The sequence below is a fragment of the Tupaia chinensis genome, unplaced genomic scaffold, assembly GCF_000334495.1.
Source record: "Tupaia chinensis unplaced genomic scaffold, TupChi_1.0 Scaffold145057_1, whole genome shotgun sequence".
In the NCBI taxonomy this organism is placed as follows: domain Eukaryota; kingdom Metazoa; phylum Chordata; class Mammalia; order Scandentia; family Tupaiidae; genus Tupaia; species Tupaia belangeri.
In genome coordinates this window covers 1,573,809-1,588,202 of record NW_006204918.1, presented here as the reverse complement: position 1 = coordinate 1,588,202, position 14,394 = coordinate 1,573,809, and the positions used below count along the sequence as shown (strand labels likewise).

The window sequence follows — 14,394 nt, the reverse complement described above, 5'->3', positions numbered from 1 at the left end:
GTGTGTGCCCAAGATCCCAAGAGGAGAATGGAGGAGAAGGGATTGTGGCGTAGCCATACCCCCGGGGGGTGACTTCTCGCTTTCTGTCTCTCTATCTCTATCTTTCTGGCGAGCGCACGCACCCTATAGTAAAAAACCTCTAAAAAAAAAAAAGAGAGAGAGAGAGATTAATTGAAATATCCATGTCCTGACTGTCCTTGTATTAGACCGTTTGTAAGCCTTTGCACAGAGTTTCAAAGTGAGGTTGGTGCTTTGTTAAGTTAGTAGCAGAGTTCACAGTAACTACCACTGAACTCACAGAACTCAGTTGCCTTCCTTTCCCTTTGGTGAGTAGGAAATACTGGATAGATCAACATAGCAAAATGCTCTTTGAGGCTTGGTATTATGTGTCAGTAAAGAAGAATAATGGTTTCAAAGTGTGCTTCTTTTTTTTTTCTTTTTTCTCTAACCTTTTCTGTATTTTGTATGGGAAATATACATATTTTGAGAGACTAATGTAATATTACTCACACATCACTAAACTTTATCAGTTGCTCGTAAACCGAATCTTGTTTCACCTGTTCTCCGTCCTTTTCTTTTTACTTGCTTTTGGGTTCTTTTGAAATAAGCAGTTAACATTATTTTATTTCATATGTAAATATTTTAGTAGTTATCTCTGTTGAGGTTCCCTGACTGGCCAGTCAGGTTTTAGAGATTAATTGCAAATTATTAGAGTTACAGTTATTAATGCTTGATAATCTTATTAGTCTCATTTTTGTGAAAATTTTCAGTTTTCTCCTATAGATGACAAAAATAGAGAGTCAAAGTTAGACTGGATAAATCAGTCTTAGTAAATCAGGCATGGTTTTGGCTCTCTGTTTATGTTATTGAAGTCCTTTATTATTTAGAGAGGAGTAATTTCAGAATGTCTTCGGTATTTAAAATTAAATTATGAAGAGAAATAATTGGAAATAACTGTAGAGCAGTAAATTATTCTCATGCGTTTAAGTCTTAACAAGGTACAGTCTTCTCAGTGACATTTTTCCCGGCACACCCTGTTAAAAAGCAGCCCTCGGTCCCTCCTCTCTAACCCTGATAGTCTCTGTCCCAGATTCCTGGTTGTTTTTTTTTTTTTTTCCCTGTGGCATTTGTCACCTTCCCCCCTGCTGTATGATTTACTTTTGCTCCTATAGATGACAAAAATAGAGAGTCAAAGTTAGACTGGATAAATCAGTCTTAGTAAATCAGGCATGGTTTTGGCTCTCTGTTTATGTTATTGAAGTCCTTTATTATTTAGAGAGGAGTAATTTCAGAATGTCTTCGGTATTTAAAATTAAATTATGAAGAGAAATAATTGGAAATAACTGTAGAGCAGTAAATTATTCTCATGCGTTTAAGTCTTAACAAGGTACAGTCTTCTCAGTGACATTTTTCCCGGCACACCCTGTTAAAAAGCAGCCCTCGGTCCCTCCTCTCTAACCCTGATAGTCTCTGTCCCAGATTCCTGGTTGTTTTTTTTTTTTTTTCCTCTGTGGCATTTGTCACCTTCCACCATGCTGTATGATTTACTTATGTTGTACTATTTATGTTAACTTGCCTTCTGCCATGACCCCAATAACACACAGGCTTCTGACAGCCTGGTTTGTTCTGTTTGTATGGTTGATGTGTTTTTACTACGTAGAGAAGCGTCCAGTGCAAGGCTTTAATCACGTTCTATTAATGATACTTAAAGGGTTTAAGAAATGTGATAAATTTTTCATTACTACTGTTTAATCTTTTAAAAAAGTATTCCTCCTTAGCTATATAGCATATTAAAGCAATACTTATTATTGCTTGTGGTTAAATTATATGAAAAATTGAGCAACACTCATGAATTATATGAAATGTTTAGCATGTCATCGTAATCTCTTTCTTGCCATTTTCCCGTTTTGTTAAGTTGTGAGACTTTAGCCCTCACACGTGGATCACTGGGTTAAGCACTAGAGAAGTTGGTGCTGATGCCAGTAAGGCCAACAGTGGATGCGACCCATTGATTATTGAAATAAAGCCAGGCACTGGCTACATAATGAGTATTTTAGGCTACTAGAGGAACGTTCTTAAAGCATACCCTCATTATAGTTGTAATATTAGTGTGTGAGTGTGGAGTTACTGGGTAAGTTGGAAATCCCGAACAGCTTCCCATTCCGTGCCCATTATGGCAAAAACGCCCTATGGCAAAAACCTCTACAAAAAAAAAGAAAAAGTGTATGTGTATGTGTATATATATATATATATAAATTCTCTGCAAACTCTTTATTTCCTTATATATTATAAAAACATAAGTATTATATTTAAAAATTACTAGTATTAAACTAATATTATCAAGGTCTTGAAAATACAGGATCTTCCTCTTATAAAGACAGTTACATGAGGGATATTCTTGGCCAACGAGACGTAGGTGTGATTTTAGGTTTAGGTGAGGTATCGATTATCAAGCTCTAGAGATGAGATCTCCCATTTCTGCAGCACTGTGGAAAGGGTGAGGAGAACTATACACAGTAATTAGTGTACAGCTCTCGTCTTGGTTTACATTTTAACTCTATTTTAGGAAAACTTCCTTTCTATTTATATATATATATATATATAATATCAATACACTGAAAAAGGAAACTGGTGTATATTCCATTTTAATGAATTAATTTGCACAGTACTATGTTTTTATACTTTGGGAACAAATAGAAGATTAACTTTGCTTTCTAAGATGAAATAGATATTGTTACAGAATTTTTACTTGAAACAGTGATTGTCCATTAGCATGTGAGTATTAAGTGTATCTTCTTTATCATAGATGTGTTTAAATTCTAAAATATAAAAACTAGCACTACCCTTTTTGGTGATTTCTTCAGATATAAACATGTATGTGTTTGTGTGTACTCAGTTTTTTTTTTTTTTAAAGAGAACCACGTAGGGTTTGTGGGTTTTTTTGTTTTGTTTTGTTTTGTTTTTTTGGGGTTTTTTTGAGAGGTTTTTGCTATAGGGCTCATGTGCTCACCAGAAAGACAGAGAGAGACCCCGAGAGATAGAAAGCAAGAAATCACCCCTCAGGGGGCATGGCCATGCCACAATCCCTTCCCCCTCCATTCTCCTCTCGGGATCTTGGCCATGCACGCACATGCACCCGGTGTGAGTTTAAGCCGCTGGGTCCAGGACTCGAACCGCGGTCGACTACATGGGAGTCCAGCGACACAGCCATTATGCTAACTGCTGGTCCCAGGGTTTGTGTTTTGAAAACAACTATAATGAGGTTATTTGCCTTCTTCAGTTGTCTGGTATAAAATGACAAAGGAAAGGAGCTTCATAATGTGGCATCAACACTTGGCCAGTGTTTGTTTAGTGAAGTAAGGTATGAGGTGTAAGTATCACACATGTTTTATATTTTACTCATATTTATAATGTAATTGAATAGCCGTCTGGCTCCATTCATTGTCTACTGCTGCGAGCGTGTACCAGGGACTGGGTGTTCATGAGAGACGTTTCTGCGTCCCAGTTCTGGGGGATGGGCAGTGCAGTATCAGCGTGCCAGCGTGTGACGGTTTGAGGAGCCGCCTCTCACTGCGGACCTGCTCCTGTGATAATGGCAGTAATCCTTCTGTGAGGATAGAGCCCTCATGGCTTAATCGTCTCTTAAATGTCCCACTTCTTTTCTTAAAGAGAGATTTTTGCTCTAGGGCATGCGTGCTCACTGTAGCAGAGCCAGAAGTGAGAAATCACCTCCTAGGGCAGGTGGCCACCCTGCAGTCCCTTCTCTATTTTCCACTCGAGACTTTGGCCACGCATGCACATGGACCCAGTGTGAGTTCCAAGTCGCTGGGCCTGGGACTTGACCTGTGGTCAGCCATGTGAGAGTCCAGCAATGTAACCATTACACCATGTGCTGGTCCTTCTTTTTTTTAATAGTAGCCAGAGTAACAGGTACTGTACATCTCCTTGGTGAGTAATGATGCTGAACTTTTTTTATGTATCTGTTGGCCATTTGTATGGCTTTGTTTGGGGGAAAATATCTAGGTCCTTTGCTCATTTTATTTTTTTTTATTTTTTATTTTTTGGAGAGGTTTTTGCTATAGTGCGCGTGCGCTCGCCAGATAGACAAAGAGAAACAGAGGCAGAAAGCGAGAAATCACCCCCCCAGGGGGGATGGTCACGCCGCAATCCCTTCTCCTCCATTCTCCTCTCGGGATCTTGGGAACGCACGCGCACGCACCCAGCATGAGTTTTAAGCCACCGGGTCCGGGATGCGAACCGCGGTTGACTACATGGGAGTCCAGTGACATAGCCATTACGCTAACTGCTGGTTCCCTTCTCATTTCATTTTTTTACTGCAATTAAGCTGTAGAAATTCCTCATGTTTTTTGAATAATAACCCATTACCAGATGTACATGTGGTTTACAGATATTTTTGCTCACTCCATAGGTACACTGAGTTGCTGTGCACACATTTTTTTAGTTTGATTTAGTACTCCCCGTATATTTATGCTTTTGTCATCATATCCAAAAATTATTTCCAAGACCAAGGTGATAAAGCTTTTTTTTTTTTTTTTACTATATTTTTCTCTAGTACTTTTACAATTTCAAGTTTGACATTTAAATGTTTGATTCATTCTGAGGTGATTTTAGTGTATAGTCTGAAATAAGGATCCAGTTTTAATTTTTTTTTAAATTTTAATTTTCTTAGTTTTACGACGGGGCACATGCACTCACCACAGAAAGACAGAGGCAGGTAGGACAGCAATGCACAGTCCCTTCTCCTCCAAGCTTTTCTTGGGACTTCAGACACACATGCACATGTGCCCAGGATGATTTCCAAGACACTAGTTCTGGAACTCGAACCGGGCAGTTGGCCACGTGGGAGCCATCCGTCTTAGCCTCCATGTCCACCTGCTGACCCAGTTTTAATTTTTAGCTTGTGAATATCCAGTTTTCTCAGCACCATTTGTTAAAAAGGCTTTTCTTTTCTCATTGTGTATTCTTGGCACCGGTGATGAAGACCAGTTTACCTCACATGTATGGATAAAGGGCTCTGCTGTTACATTGCTTGATATGCCAGTACCATACTGTTTGAGTTACCACAGCTTTGTAATGTATTTTTAAATCATGTTGTGTGATGCCTCCTGCCTTGTTTTTCAGTACCTGTGAGTTTTTAACGAGACGTGCCATGACAACATCTGATACCTTTCAGAGATGTGTTGAAATGAAAATGTCCAGTGATCAAAACTTGTTTTAAAGCTATACTGACTAAGGTAGTGTTTTATTAGTGTGAAGGTACATAGACCAGTATAACGAATACCGTTTTCAGAAACAGATGCAGCCACTTGATTTATAGCAGTAGTCGTGCTGAAATGCCAGGAAGCAGAGTGTTGTTAGTGAATATTGCCAGAGTAAGTATCTCTGTAAAGGAGAGCTAATCTTGACGGTTGTTGTTTATAGTAATTCCAAAATCCATATGGATAGTGGAGGTAAGTATGAGGAGGGAGATGGTACTTTGGGCTATGTTAGCATTAGGAACTTCTTTGCCATCAGGAGAGTGAAAAGGAAGGTCATATGTTGGTGAAGAAGTCCGTTATTCATACCAGGCCTTGGATCCAGATATGAAAGAATTCTCACAAAGCAAAGGGAAAGTAACCGAGTGGAGGAAAAAATGAGATGGGCACCTTCTCAAAGGCTATCCAAATGGCCACTAAACATCTGAAAAGTGGTTCATTCTTAGTTATCATCACCTTTTTTTAACATCAGAACTAGTGATCATCAAGTGAATGAAAGTTAAAACCACAGTCAGATGCCGTAACCTAGTCACCAAAATGATTCAAATCAGTAACACTGATTATGCGCAGAGTTTGGGTAACTGGAACACATACTGGTTTAGCAATTTTAAAACAGACAGCCTGAGGCTAGCAGGTGGCATGGTATTTAAAGCTCTGGATTTTGTGGATGAGTCCTAGACCCAGGTGCTGGGAAAACACTACGTGTGTGTGTGTGTGTGTGTGTTTGCACCCAGAATCCTGAGAAGAGAATGAGGAAGGGATGACAGTGTGGCCATCCCTCCTTGTCTTGATTTCTCACGTTCCCTCTCTATCTTTCTCAGGTAAGCTCACACACCCTATGTCAAAAACCTAAAAAATAAAAAATAACTTTTTAATCATAAAATTAATCAAGCACTCACTATGTAAATTTAGAAAATTATTTAAAATTCACACTAATTAATGCCACTGTCTTATGGTTTCTCGTCAAGGAAAATCTGCATTACATAGTTTTATAGACTTCCTATTTCTAGATAGTAGGTTAAAGACAGTGTTGTTGCAGTAAGCACTAAGCTATGAGAAATATGAAATGCGGAACTTAAAAACCAGGGTAGTTAGTTATAATAAGAGGGCTTAAAAGGCATCTGAGAATTGAATTACCTTTCTTGGACGGAACAGTGTCTACACACACACACACACACACACACACACACACACCCCTTCTAAATAAACAGTTGAACAACAGGAATGAGACTATATAAATCCCCAAGATGATGCTGTGAAAGATTGAGGCCAAACTGAAATGAACAGAGGTTTTGAGGGTTAAGATGGTGGCAGACCTTTGCTTATTATTAAAGCACTCTCAGGAACTTACAAGAATATACAGTTGACAACAAAATTATAAAGTAAAGCTAAGCCCAAATGCAGACATGCAGAAGAATTTCCGGTAACATCCAGATCTGTGGAACTGGACATGGTGCAGTGTCTTTTTGCCTATGGACGTCCTTAGAATTCGCTGTAAGATTTCACCAACACGCTTCCATCTCCTTGGCTTGTTCCCCAGAAATATCGCTGCACTTCATGTGCTGTATCTCTTCTGCCTTACCAGAGTGTTTCATTATGCCTCATGCCGTCATGGGCTGCGTATTAGTGAGGGAGCAATAAAATTCATTCAGACTGAGAGTAGATCCTACTTTTGAGCCAAAACTTAAAAGGCCATGGTTTTTTGTTGTTGTTCTTTTGTTTTTTTGTTTTTCTTTTAAATAGGGTAAATGTGCTCACTAGAAAGAAACAGAGAAGGAAAGTGACAAATCACAGCCACCCCCCTTAGGGAGCATGGTTATGCCACAATCCCTTCTCTGTTCTTCTCTTGGGGTTTTGGGCATACATACTCAGGTACCCGGCATGGGTTTTTTTGGAGAGATTTTTGCTATAGGGCGCGTGCGCTCACCAGACAGACAGAGAGAGACATAGAGACAGAAAGCGAGAAATCACCCCCCAGGGGGGATGGTCACGCCGCAATCCCTTTTCCATTCTCCTCTCGGGATCTTGGGCACGCACGCACACGCGCCCGGCGTGAGTTTTAAGCCACCGGGTCCAGGACGCGAACCGCGGTCGACTACATGGGAGTCCAGCGACATAGCCATTATGCTAATTGCTGGTTCCCCCCGGTGTGGTTTTCAGGCCCTTGGATCTGAGACTTGAACCAGAGTCAGCCAAGTGGGTTCCAGTGCCTTAGCTATCATGCCACCTGCTGTCCTGCATTGGTGTGGGTTTTCGTTTTTTTTCTGTTTGTTTGTTTTTTTTTTTGAGAGGATTTTGCTATAGGGCATGTGCGCTTGCCAGAAAGACAGAGACAGAAAGCAAGAAGTCACCCCCCAGGGAGGATGGCCACACCACAATCCCTTCTCCATTCTCAGGATCTTGAGCACACACGCACACACACCCGGCATGAGTTTAAGCCACTGCGTCTGGGACTCAAACCACAGCCATTGACATGGGAGTCCAGCAATATAGCCATTATGCCATCTGCTGGTCCTGGTGTTGTCTTTTTTTTTTTTTTTTTTTTTACATAACTCCATTAAGTTATATTTCAGGATTTTGGAACTCTGAAACATTAAATAAATGTAAGACTTCAGCTTTTCCTTATTTATTAAGTGTCACACACTGCATGCATGCTTTGAAAAACCTTATGTATGTCTTAAAGTTTTATGACAATTACATGTAAATTAGAAAATATAAGATAAAAGTTTTGAGGGAGGCAGAGACGGTTTGCACTTGAACGCCATGTTAATCTGCACTGCCTGCCGTCGCATGAGGTAGTGAAAGGATGCCTCGGCTGCAAAGCTCATGTCGTCGTCCAGGGATGGCCTTGCCCCCAAGGGGACCTTTGGTAATGTCTGGGCATGTTTGGGGTTCTCACACCTGTGGGGGCAGCTCCCCGTTCCCGGCCGTGCGGTAAAGTCAAGGGTTACTCCTAAAAACGCCTGCCCAGTGAAGGACGGCTCCTCACACAGGGCCCACCATGCCGCCCCGAATGTGCGAGTGTTGAGAACAGAAGCCCTCTGTCACAGCTACGCGCCCGGCGTGAATTTAAGCCTGGATTAAGTTCGACCTTCTCAAGTACTTTGCAGCCAAGAAAGCTGTCCCATGTAGCATATGTACCCATCTAGCATGTGATGGGCTTTCTCTTTGTGAGGGGTGAGGTAGGGGTCGGACACATGCACTAGCAGGAGAGAGAAAGAGGAAATGTGAGAAAGCACCCCCCAGGGTGGACGGCCACGCTGCAGTCTCCTCTCCTCCAGTCTCCTGCAGTTTTGGGCACACACACACGTGCCCAGCGTGATTTCAGGCCACTGTGTCCGGCACTCTAACCAGGGTCGGCCATGTGGGAGTCCAGCGTTTTAACCCCTACACCACCGGCTGGCCCCTGGCTTTCTTTTTAAAAACAATAGTAACAACAAAACAGCATTTTAGAAATTGAAATACCCAGTCCATTTGATGTTTAGAATGTTGTATTTATTGAATGTCATCAGTAAATATGATTGATTTGTAAATAAGTTTTGTATAATAACTTTCCTTAATATGCCTTAGTAATCATCATTCAATCTACTTTTTTTTTTTTTTTTGGAGAGGTTTTTGCTACAGGGCGTGTGCACTCACCAGAAAGACAGAGACAGAGAGACAGAAAGTGAGAAATCACCCTCCAGGGGGGATGGTCACGCCGCAATCCCTTCTCCTCCATTCTCCTCTCGGGATCTTGGGCACGCACGCCACGCGCCCGGCGTGAATTTAAGCCACCCGATCCGGGCCTTGAACTGCAGTCAACTATATAGGAGTTCAGCAACATAGCCATTACGCTAACTGCTGGTCCCATTCAATCTACATTTGATATGCTTATAAAGGGATGTTGATAAGAGAAAGTCAACAGTGACTCTGATCATTTTATGAGCCTCAGGTCCTGGCAATTAACTATAAAGGCAAGGAGAAACAGAAAACTGGACTGAATTCTTTCCCAAACTGCTTGTTACCAGCTGTGTCATTTTGGAAGTTACTTAATTTTTCTTTTCTTTTTTTCTTCTTTTTTTTTAAAAATAATTATTTAATTTTATTTATTATTTTTTTAAAAAAAAAAACATTTTTTGGAGTGGTTTTTGCTATAGGGTGCGTGCACTCGCCAGAAAGACAAGAGACAGAGAGTTTGCTTTTTAGGGTTTCTTTCCTCTCCTTTTTTTTTTTTTTGAGAGGTGTTTGCTATAGGGTGCGTGCACTCGCCAGAAAGACAAGAGACAGAGAGACAGAAAGTGAGAAATCACCCCCCAGGGGGATGGCCATGCCACGATCCCTTCTCCTCCATTCTCCTCTCAGGATCTTGGGCATGAATGTACACGCGCCTGTCTTGAGTTTAAGCCACTGGGTCTGGGACTCAAACCGCGGTCGACTACATGGGAGTCCAGCGACACAGCCATTTCGCTAACTGCTGATCCCTCTGTTCTTTTTAAAGTGAGTCTAGTTCTAGTTTTCTTATCTTGTGGTTCTTATGAGCTAAAGTTCAATAATAGGTGGATAAATTTCTTTCAAGGTTGACCATGTTTATTTCCATTTCCAAGCCAGCATAGGCCTGGCAGGCAACAATGCAGCAGGGTAAGGAGTGTTTGGGGAGGGCGAGGGAGCGGGGATATGGGGGAGTGGGCAACGCTAGAAGAAGCCACGCGCTGTGGCAGGTGGGCTTCCTGCAGGAGTGTCTCAGTCTCGGCTCGGGAGAGAGGAAACTAGAGGCACCGAGGAAGGGTGTCCTGGGCAGCAGGAACACAGACAGACAGACAGACAGAAATATCTGAGAAAAAGACAGAGAAATGTCAGCCAGCCAGAAAGGTCCAGACTGTATAAACACTTTTAATCATTGAAAACACTCCTGCCTTAGTGTGAGTTCCTTCCAAAACAGACCCAAAATAGCAGTTCCAGCAGAAGCAATTCATGTTCCAGCTCACAGAGGACCATGGCAGCAGAGTCCAGGAAGAGGAGGCGTCCCAGAAAGTGCTGCCCAGTCAGTTGGTGTTAAGGGGCCAGCGAAGCTCAGATCCATTGGGGATTCCCTGGAAGCTGGTGCTAAACTCGTCTGTCAGCTCTTCCACCCAGGGGGTGAGGGAGCTAAGGCACTACCTTCCAACCTCGGTTACTTGGAGAATACTCATCCTTTGCCAGAGGCGAGACTTCTCCCTCAGTGGTGGACTTCAGCTGTCACAGCCAACCAGCTGAGGACTGTTTAGGAACTGGTGGTGGAAGTCAGGCCAGAGTGCACGGAGGTGCAAGGACAAGAAAATACAGGCAGACGATGTAGACACTGTCTACTGAAACTTGTAAAAATGTAGTAGTTTTATTCTTCTTTGGGGTCATTGGAAAATTCGTGACACATTTTTGCATAGAAAAAATTTGAAAATTTGGTCTTTACGATTTTTCCAGTGAGTCAATAGATCCAAAAGCAGAGAAAATACATTTATGAAACACACTTTATTGGTGTTTTTAAGATATGCTCTGAAAAAATATTAACAAGTAATACTTAAAATGTCTTGCTAACTGTGGGTAGTCTTCTATTTTAAGCCAATATCATATGTCTTATAAAAATTGTGCAAAAAACGTGTAAAAATACATATTTAAGAACACACATCTCTATCAGCAGTAATTTTATCTTTATTCCATATTTTAACAATTCCTCAATAATTTGTTCCCTTATAGAGGATTTTTTTTTTTTAAAGAGGTTTTTGAGTTAGGGGGTGTGCACTTGCCAGAGAGAGAGACAGACACAGGGAAAGTCAGAAATCACCCGTGGGGGGAAGAGCCACGCCGCAATCCCTTCTCCTCCATTTTCCTCCCGGATCTTAGACATGTACACGTATGTACAAGCGTCCAGCACGAGTTTCAAGCTACCGGGTCTGGGACTCAAACTGCCATCGGCCAAGTGGAATTCCAGTGCCATAAGCACTACACCACATACTGGCTCTGAAGATTGGTTATTGATGCTCCGGCAGCAGCCCCTGTGTTTTGAATTGTGTTTTCCGAAGAATCCGTCGCAGCCCTCTGAGCCACTGTCTTTCTGCCTGGGTCCCGTCCAACCAGCAGCGCACTTCGGGAAACGCTGACGAGAGTGGCAGGCCGTGTGCGGCTGTACAGAGTCAGGAAAGTACAGGCCGGGTCCGCTCTGAGCTTCTGATTGTGTCTTTAATAGCCTAATTCTCTAACTGGACTGAACTAACTTGGACCACACAAGCTTAGTAAGACTGGAGTAGGGAGTTGGGCCTTCATTTAGTTCTTACTTGTTTTTAAGCACAGTCTGTAAAGTTGTGATTGTTCGTGCTTTCACATGTTAATTATGAAACATGTCTAGGAAAACCTGAAAATACTAACATAGTTTCCCTGTATTGAATTTAAGTATAAATGATGCAGAGCGTAAAGAAAATTAGTAGTGCAAGAAGCAGGAGTCTGTGCTGATTTGTAAGTGTGTGTGTTTGTCACTGTTAGATGCTACGTAATGGCCCAAGTTAAGTGCTAATGGTCCACTTCACAGCGTGAAAGCCATCACAGAAGCAGTCATCGCCGTGTAGCTAAAGGGAAATTGTACAACTGTCTGGTTACATGGGACATAAAAACATTTTCTGTTCTTAAAACAATCATCTCTAAGAAAACGCATTCAGTGAAATAAAAGTTAGGTTATAACTCCCACCATACATAAACACACCGTTCCTTTTTTTTCCCTCCAAGAGCTGGATATTAGTTGTTGCCTAAGGATTGCTATGGGTTTGCCATTTATAATTCAAACATTTTCACGGCAGTATTGTTTAGCTGTGAATAAAGCTAAGTGTCGGGTTCACATGGAACACATTTTGCATCTGCAGAATCATTTTCTTGCAAAATGACGTGCCGCTTATTTCATTTAGGATTTATCAGTAATGAGGCACTTCCTGTGGCAGCTGTAATAGTCTCTTGTTTTCTCCAACGTGCTGTACTTTCATAGAGATATTACACATGCTAGATAGTTGAAGGATATTTCTGAGGGTACTTTCATTCCAATTTTAGTCATACCTTAAAAATGGAGTAGTCTTGGGGCCATATTAGTTAGGGTGCTAGACTCCACGTAGCCAACAGTGCTTTGAGTCCTGGACCTGGCAGCTTGCAACGTACACCAGGCACACGCGTGTGCATGCCCAAAAATTACGAGAGGAGAATGGAGGAGAAGGGGTTGTGGTGTGTCCATTCCCCTAGGGGTTGACTTCTCGCTCTCTGTTTCTCTGGTGAGGACACACACCCTATAGCAAAAATCTCTTTTAAAAAATGAGGGGGTTTTATTTATTTTTTTCTTTATTATTTATTTGAGAGGTTTTTGGTATAGGGTGCATGAGCTCACCAGAAAGAGAGAGAGACAGAGACATAGAAAGTGAGAAATCACCCCCCCCCCGGGGGGGGATGGCCACACCACAGTCCCTTCTCCTCCATTCTCCTCTTGGGATCTCGGGCATGAACGCACATGTGCACAGCGTGAGTTTAAGCCACCAGGTGCAGGACTCGAACCACGGTCGGCTACATGGGAGTCCAGTGACATAGCCATTATGCTAACTGCTGGTCCCAGTTAGTTTTATTTCAATGCAGTATAATTATTATATATTTACAAAGGCTGTTCAGTAGTTTTATCATAATCTCTCTTCTACCAGCAAAGAGGATGTTGACATTTTCCTGAATTTTTTTAAACCAAAACATCAGCAAGGTATGAGTAACAGCTAAAAAAATACGAAGAAAATATGCAGTAAATTTGTGGTTGGGATTCTGCCCTCTCACATGTTCATTCTTTAACCCTCCAGTAAACATTACGCGTGGGCCCCCTATCAGATGGTACATTTGCCCTGGTGGTATGGGAGAGGAACATGATGTATTGTTGGCCCAAGACATGAGAACCTCACTTCTGTTGCACGCCTGGTATTAGAAACCTCCGTTGTTACAGCATTTTTCTTCAGTGTTATTGTTGCATCCAGTTCTTTGCAAGCTTTGCCCTGTCTTTATTCTCCTTTTTTTAAAATTGGTATAATATTTATGTGATAAAATGTGATATCTAGATACATGTATACATTGCATAATGATTAGATCATGGTTGGTAGTGCATTTCTCACTCAGGGATTGATGTTTCTGTGGGGAAGTAATTGCTGGAGAACCCCACCTGCCATCTCCCTTCGCCCCGCTCTCTGTTCCTTTTTGCTTCCATATTCCTGTCTGTCGGTTGGCGTTGGTAGAAGTTCTTCTTTACTTGGAGCACCTGCTGCTGCTCGGGGCTTTATCCCCACCCGAGCGTCTTTCCCTTCACCGCTAACTGCACGCCTGACACTAACGCGGACCTCGTCACCGCCAGCTCCTGGAGCGACCCCAGCTGATTGTGCGCCTCTCGGCGTTGCAGCCTAGGATCCTGCAGTGCACTAGGAAGGGCCGTGTGGTTGTACCAGGTCCCTTCACACATGATCATAACGCATGGTAGCTGAAGAAAATAAGCTCTGTCTTTGCAGATGGAAACTCAGGCTGTATTTTCAACCTTTCAGAAATGTTAAGTACATCTGAAATAAAGGTTTTCTCTCACAATGTTTGTTGTTCATTTATAATTAAAACCTTTAAAGTATATATACAGAGGGGATTACAGAGCTACAAAATGAGAAAATGTTTTAATGTGCAAAATATAAAATACAGTTAAATATTATTTGAGAATTCAGAATATATGTAATTTCAGAGAAGATAAGAGAACAAAAAAGAGGAACAGCCCTCCCACAGAGAGAAGGAAGAAGTCCTTGTTTACTTGTTCATATTAGTTATTTTTTTCTGGTTATGCAAGAATATTTAGAACATTGGACAAAGTAATAAACTAATAAGATCTCCATGGTCCTTCAAAATCAAGGAAATTATTCTTATTCTATCAGTAAACTTGAGTAAAATTATATTAAAGGTAATTTACAATAAGCATAGAATTCAGGTTTGAAAAATTATTAAGTTAAATCTTTACAGCTTCAAATAAGACCATATACATTTCAAAAACTCGGGGCCAGCAGCTGCTGTAATGGCTATGTCGCTGGACTCCCACGTAGGCGACCACAGTTTGAAGCTCCACCCC

At 41.6% G+C, this 14,394-nt stretch overlaps 1 protein-coding gene across 1 annotated transcript in view; it reads left to right on the top strand.

Annotated features, from left to right (window-relative positions):
* TUSC3 (tumor suppressor candidate 3) overlaps window positions 1-14,394 on the top strand; it is a 194,967-nt gene that overhangs the window by 78,998 nt on the left and 101,575 nt on the right. The gene's annotated exons all lie outside the window — the stretch shown is intronic.